Below are 7,846 nucleotides of genomic sequence, written 5' to 3'. Positions count from 1 at the left end.
TTGCATTTAAGGTTATGCATTGGGATTTGTTCAATCTTAGTAATTGAGTACAAAGCTTGATAATAAACATGGAAGCTCTCTGGCAGTCAGAATCTGACTCTATGACTGTTTGTGCATACCTGCTTACAGCCTTTAAAAATGCTATCAAGCAGTACATTTACATGGATATGTTCCCTTTGTGCTCCCTTCTAGTTTGCAAGTACAGCTTCCAAAGTAATTTTGCTTGTTCCAGTCGTGCCAGTGAAACAAAAATGTCTAAAATGTGCCAAAAGCTCTACAGTTCTTTTCTTTAGAAAGCACTTTCGATCAACCTAACTTTTTTCTCTTCAAAGAAGCTGTAGCTAGGCTACTTCCAGGTAAGTTTATCTTTGCCCATAAGTTTGTATGGCTGTCAGGATGTGATCCAAACTGCGTAGGTTTCAGTGCTATCTCAGTCCTGAGACCATTACCATCACTTCTCGGTACTCCATGCTCATAAGAAGAGGGAGGAGAGACACTGCTCTCTTTCTACCCTCTAGCCAGGTTTTGCAAGAGCAATAACAGGTCTTAGTTATGGACTGTCATTCAGTCATCCAGATCGTCTGTACCCAACAGAGCTCCGTGCAGGGTGAAATTCTTTGTTTTAAAACAATGTATCTAAAGATGATCTATCTGTAATCATTATTGACACACTACACTAAGATCCACATCTTAGCAATTGTCCTTTGCAATCTGCCTTCTAGAACACTGAAAATTTTTACTTTTGTGTTTTTTCTTTGTTAACCATCTTACATTAGGGAAACTACAAGCAGTAAGAAACATGGATGTACCTACTGAAACAGGTGAAAAATATAGTTCAGGCATTTTCACAGTGAAGACATTTTTAGTAGTTGCAGTCCAAGAAAAAAGTCAACTAAAATGAAAATGTGGATATTTCCCTTAGAAAAACTCATGAGTGGGTTTCTTTATGATCCTATTACAATGGCATGATCTCAGACTCTCTCATCAATTTATAAATAGTGAAAAAAAATCAATAAACAGTAATTTATTAATTTTTTCATTAAACCCATGTGTTGGTATAGAAATATGGCAGATCCCCAGGTATTCAAATGCTGCCTATGACTTACCCTTCTCTGAGATCCTCATTCACCTTTGTCACATTTTAAAATGGTTTCAAAGATGAAGATCAAATGAGAAGAGAGTAAGGTTTTTAACAAGGCAATCATTTTTAACTATCAAAATTCTTTTCATTCTCTACAGATACGTATCAAGTAAGACTGGATTTGTAAATTGAGGCCATGGCATTAAACACACATCCACACACAAAATTTTTTTTTGACAACATTATATTTTGTACCAATTGTATCATTAAATGATGTTTTACAAAAACTTTACAAATTTAAGTCCAAATATATCTTTTAGAGAGTCTTACAACATGACAGACAAAAGTTAATCAAAGCACACTTTCTCTTAGGTTGGTGAGCAGAGGGGGCATATAGAGAAGGAGAAAGAGAGAAAAAGTTTCTTTAAACAAGTGCATGCAAAGAACTAGAAAGTACTTTGATACTACTTTTTCCCCGAATAAAAATGTGCTCTCTTTTATGGAAGATGAAGCTGTAACTCAGTATCTCTGTGCTTCTGAGTGTGTTAATCCTATACGAACGATGAGTATGGAGCAGTACCAATGAAATCTTACAGCTCTTTCATTTGTTAAGACATGGAATCCTATTTTTAACATGTGACAAGAAAGATAAATTGCTATGAAATACCAAAGAATATAAAAACTAGAAGCCAGAAAATGAGTAGTAGGCTTTGAAAATATATCGTGTTGTAGCAAAATGACCCAAATGTTGCAGTTTTTATGAGGGTGCTCTCTCCCCTTCTGACCTTTTTTCCAGATTTGTATTTGGAACTAGAAGGATTTGGAAATCTCTTTAAGAAGGCCTGTGGACAACATGTGTTGGATCAAAAGTTTCAGAACTTTAAGGTCTTTCAAAGCTGCCTTTTTTTTTTTTTTTTAATATATATATATATATATATATATATATATATATATATATATATTGCAGTTCTTTTCATTACAACTCATTTTGATGATGGTTGGGTGAACTGTTTGGAAAAAAATGTGAACCCACCAGAGTTCATTGGTTAAAAAATCTGAACCAAACTGAAGTACATATTTTTAATAGTATTTCTCTATTTCTGTTTTAGAAACTCAGAAGCATGAGTGATCTGTGATTTATCGTGCATATGGTTTTGTGCTTTTGTGCCTTACACACAAAGACAATGTTTGACTATGAAATAATTAGCCTGAAGCTGACACTCTGTTTTATATTTTGGTCACTGGGCAGAATGTGACTATACCAAAGCCACAGAAGCACTTTCTGGATATGAACTGAATTTTTGTATTCTTAGTTTATTCACAGTTTTGTACTATATTTGCCCACACTGTAGTATCATATAAATATATGTATACAGCAAGTGGAAAGTAAAATATATCAATAAATATATATTGTATGTGCTTCATAATTTTTGGAATTGTGAAATATATTACCTGAATATTTGTACTTGCAGACGTCTTACTTAGAACTTCAGTCTCTCTCTCTTTCTCTTTTATGCATATATGCATAAAATATAATATCAGATTCACTAGCAAAGACCTATATTTATTAAAGATAACAGAGTCAAACTCTACTGCCAGTGAGATCATTGTTATATATACAGCTACTGAGGCAATCTACAGAATTAAACAGCTGAGATAGAACAGTAATGATAAAAGTGGTCAAATAAATAAATCATTGTTATAAGAGGGATCAGCTGTTCTTCGTATTCTGTGGGGGTAAGGAAAGAAGGAAGGGGTGGTTTTGCATTAAAAAAATAATTAAAGTAATAGGGAAAAGTTTCTTACTGGAAGAATAGTTGCTCATTGAAGTTGAGGAAGACCTTGAATTGGCTATTTTTTAAGAACATTAGACAAATGTCTTCCAGTAACACCCTGTGTAACTGATCCCTTAGAGAGCAGGGGGATAGATTAGATGATCTCTTACGGTCTATTCCAACCCAACATCTCCATGAAGTTCTGATTGAAAAAAGCCCAACACAAATATTTATCAGACTTTCTTCTGTTCACATAGTTGGTTAATTTATGATTCTATGAAAGCAGTGAACTGGAAGGAACTGACAGCAAATGTTTTAATTTGGCAGTTTAGGAGGAAAAAAAATCTTTGAACTGATTTTGATGTCCGTTCTGGCAAAAAAATACAATCGAAAAGCTGCCAAAATATCTTTGAGACAAATTGAGCCAAGTAATTGTCTTTCAATATGAGACTTATGATTAGGTCTACAGCCAATCTCTGAACTCTTTACTTGTATCTTTTGCATTACCACCTTGAAAATGTATTTTGATATACGTATACACAGAGACAGGCAGACACTCACACCCACTTTCTTTAAGCAGTCAAGCTGAGCAAAATGTGATTAAAATTTTATTATGCTGGTGCATAAAAATGTAAAGAGTTACAGATAGCATAATTTACAGAAAGCCAGGATAGGAACAATCATCATATTATTTATTAGGTGCATTAAACTACTTCCAGTTGATAGTTAAAACTGTACTCATGCAGAATTATCTGATTGCCATTACTAGAAGATGACATGGCACTTACCTCTGAAGTCAGGAACTGCATGTCAAGTGATTACAGAAAAGTTGAAAAATACCAGCCCCTGTTTTTGCTTTTCAGCAGAAACAAAGGCTGTAGACAAAGGCTTGGCAGCTTCAGCTATAGGGTGATTTCAACCACTTTATTCCCAGCACTTCTAAGGGTGATGAAGAGTCAGACTTGTAGGCACCTTGCACTCTCCAAAATGGAAAGGGATTCTTCATCACCTTACACACATCAGGCAGAAGAAAAGCTTATATCCAATGTACATTCATAATAGACAGGAAAAATATTGCCATAGCTGCTGGTTGGTATTCTCTTCAACAGTCAGAGAGATGAACTTTCAGATCACTTGCATAGGGTCAAGGACATTCAAACACCAGTAAGGTAAGACTTAAGTGTCACATTGGGTGATACCCAGGTGGATTGAAATCCCAAACATAAAATCAATGCCAAAAACACTCCAAGCAGCCCACACATCCCCCTTGCTCCCCATCCTGACCTTTTAGTTCTTGTTTCCCAGAAAATAAATCCGATTTTGCTTAGAGAACAAGTTTTGAAAATTATGGCTCTTTCAGACTCTGTGATTAAGAAATATGATGTCACAGATTGTGGCTGGAAAACAGGTATCCATGGCTACTTTTTTTCTTAAGTCTTAAAGGTGTCAGGAAAGGATCCAAGTTACTTAAAGTATTACAATAATGCCTTAATCACTTGCACTCCTTTTCTTCCTACCATCATGAGCAGCAAAACCAAAACTGGGCATAACTCAAATTTCTCCTGAGAATCTCACAATATTCTTTCAACATGCTTATTTTGTCAAATTTTTTCAATATAAAATATTTGTATTTCAATACAAATGTTTTATTGCTTCCTCCACTTCTGCTTTTAGCGTCCTTTTACCTAACTTGTTTGCAAAATTTTAACTTTATGAACATGCATTTAATTTGCCTTTGACTATCTTCCAGTTTTGATTAATACTTTTATCTTCTGTCTTAGAGCAGTTATTTAGGTGAGCAGTTGCTTTAAACTCCTGAGTTTCAACAATACATTTATTGGGTGTCATAACGTATTTGCACTTAAGAAACGCTATGAAGTAAGAATTAACCTTATTATTTGGACAACTTATAACTGTTAGGTCATCTGTTAATCTTCCCTTGTTCTAAAGAAGAGAGTACAATTGTATTTAAAGTATAACAATATAAAACATTATTAGACAGGATACAATTCAGTTCTGCTGTAGACAACTGTCATAGTGCACACAAGTAGCTTTGAAATCTCCTCAGAATCCTTTTCTTCTGCAAGCTGTGCCAGGAACAATAAGAATTAAGTGTGCTGAAACTTAATATTCTGGAACTGTGCTGGTGTGGGCGTAAGGCAAAAGCAAGAGGTTTTCAACAAATTCAGGACAAGTAGTTTGCATACAAATGAACAATTTGTTCTTGAAAATGTTCTTTCCATCTTGTTTTACTGTTAAGCACAGTCAGGGACAATTGTTGTTATAAGTTTTTATGATTATCATGAAAACTTTGTCAGTGAAAACCAGTGAGAACTTACTGTGGGAGGATTTCAGCGCTTCCAACTTTCTGGTCAACATCCGGTAGCAACTGAAAAAATAACCCAATAGTTTAACTCCCACACTTTCATACACTGTATGGCAAAGGACAACAGGATTTTTAGGATCTCACACGGCATAGTCTTATTCAATAGTAGTAACGAGCCCTATGATATAGAGCTTTTAGACTCAAAAATTTACTAAGCTTCACTAAGTGCCTATGTCTACATTTAGAAAAAAAGAACAAATTTTAAAATGAGTCTTCAGCATATGACTTTGTAGTGATCCTAGCAATTTCAGATATTTTGGAATGCTCTCATAGAGGAAATGATTTGTAGTTCAGGTTGCAGTTTCATCTCCGCTTATGCTAGCCTTTTGCACTATCAAGTACTAATTTGATTTTGTTCAGACATGGATATGCCATTGCATTACTGCTTAACTGGTAAAAAACGCAATGTAGAGTTTATTTCAGCTTTTTTCTCCTATAGGGGTTTTATGTCAGTTTTGGGAGGAAAAATGACACCTGATCCAACAAAAAGCTGTTGGTACAAACATAGGAGTGGCTGTGGCATTTCCAGTCCTATAGCAAGAGCTATGAAGCAAGATTTACTGTATTGTCAAACCATAACCTGAGGGTTTTAAGGAGCTTGATTAGAAGATTCATACTGTCACAGAATAGGATCTGTTGAGTGAGATGAAAGGTTAGTATTTCACACAATAATTTGCAAACCTTCACTTGAAAGCCAGTAGTTTTGGTTTTCTTTTTTTTTTTTTCTTTATCACCTGGTGAAAGTGGATTGTGTGTGTTTTTTGCCTCTGAATTTCAATAGTTTTTTTGCAATTGATACCTCAGCAACTTCTGGACAACATGTGAAATATCCTTTTCTAAGGAAACAACAACAATGTAACTTATGCTGAAGTTGTTCCTAGTATGTCTACAATAAGAATATAAAAAACTTTATCTTAAAGGTAAACTTTTAGTGAAATAAGAATTATAAATAATGACAGATCTATGTTTCATATATAGACAATTTAAAGTAGGAGATGTAGTGAGATATTTCACCCCTTTACAAATGGGATAGTTCTGCTTCAAGATAAAAGTGGATCTCAGAAAAGGATATTCAAGTAGCAAAAATAATTTAATGATTCAGTCGGGTCCGGACAAAAAGAAGGTTGTTTCTAATTCAAAAACTCACTCTGTCTTTTAGGACTGACTCTTGTCTAGCACTGAATGTTCCCCCAGCCCTGTTTACTGTTAAATGCTTCCAGATTACTACAGAAGTAACAGACAGATATTGCTAAAATCATTAATGTGTATGACTGCACTGTCATTGCAGAGACCCGGGTTCGATTCCCGGTCGGGGCCCCTCCCCGGGCAGATGGAGCTCGTTAGCCCGTAAGGCAATCCATCTACGTCCTGAGGACCTCACTGCCACCGTCCAAGCGTGCTTGGCCCCAGCAGATGAACCTCAGGATTAAAGGGTGGGCTCAGTTCCGAGCACAGTGTCTCACCTAAAAAATCCAATGCGCAGGCTGGAAGGTGGAAAGACCTTCCCCGGTTCTTCGTTCGCGAAGAGACTGGCCATTAAAAAAATGTGTATGAAAAATTTCTAGGAGATTTTACCTCTATGGAATTTTTAATTAATTTTTAAGTTTTTCTTTTATTTCCTCCATTTTGGTAAGGCATTTAGATGAAGTATCAGGACCATAACAGAGTCAATAACCCCTTTTTTGTTTCTCCCCTCCTACGCAAGGTAATTTTTATGAGCAAAAATGTATGACATTTGACGTGGGAGATGTGACTGCTATCAAGTGGTGGGGTATCAATCTTCTCCCAGCCTTATCTGTACTTGATCTTCTCTCTCCATTTGCTTTATTTACAATGTAAGACGTAAGAACATATTTTGGGAGACAAATTCTTGGAGATACTATATAAAAATTAATGCTTTGACTAAATGCATTATTTAGAAATATTTCATTGTCTTAGCAGTTATTAACAGCAATTATTAGCAGTTTTACTGGGTGTACTTCTAAGGCCATGGCACAGCACAAAGTCATACATTCAAAAGCACATTGTCACTCTCAGATGTTATAGGGTATTTTTTTTCTGTAAGTCAACACCTTCATAAAAAAAAATTATTTTTAAAAATATATTTGGGGTTTTTCTCCATGTTTTGAAGATATACAGAGTTAGGCATGCTTGTAAGTTGCAAACCTTAGTGCTGAGTGATATCACCAACCACAAACCAAATAACCTTCCCAGATCAAGCCTTTAACTAAATAGTGGAGCAATAAGAAGCCAACACAGTCTTTAGAAAAGTCACATGCAGCAGTCTGACTGTCTAATAAGCTGCCTGGCTGGCCAAGAATACCACTAGAAAAAAAAAATCACACTTCAAAGAATCGGGAGGATGTCTTCAACAAGTCAGAAATTGGTTTTTGACCTTTCTGACTCATGTAAGCTTTCAGGATTCCCACCTGTGGTTTCTTTTCTAAATGATTTGATGATAAAAAGATAATATTTTTTCTCCTTTTGAATGGAAGAAACTCCTCCCTTTCTGTATTGGCTGTAACACTGCTGAAGCTGGCTCTGTCCAGTATTGCATTTTCAGGGGTAGAAACAAGAACTATCTCTGCTACATTTCTTAGCTAC

This window comes from Empidonax traillii, unplaced genomic scaffold, assembly GCF_003031625.1.
Source record: "Empidonax traillii isolate 1590-97213 ecotype Southwest subspecies unplaced genomic scaffold, ASM303162v1 scaffold181:size1721324, whole genome shotgun sequence".
NCBI lineage: Eukaryota > Metazoa > Chordata > Aves > Passeriformes > Tyrannidae > Empidonax > Empidonax traillii.
Note: the sequence above shows the minus strand (reverse complement) of the source record.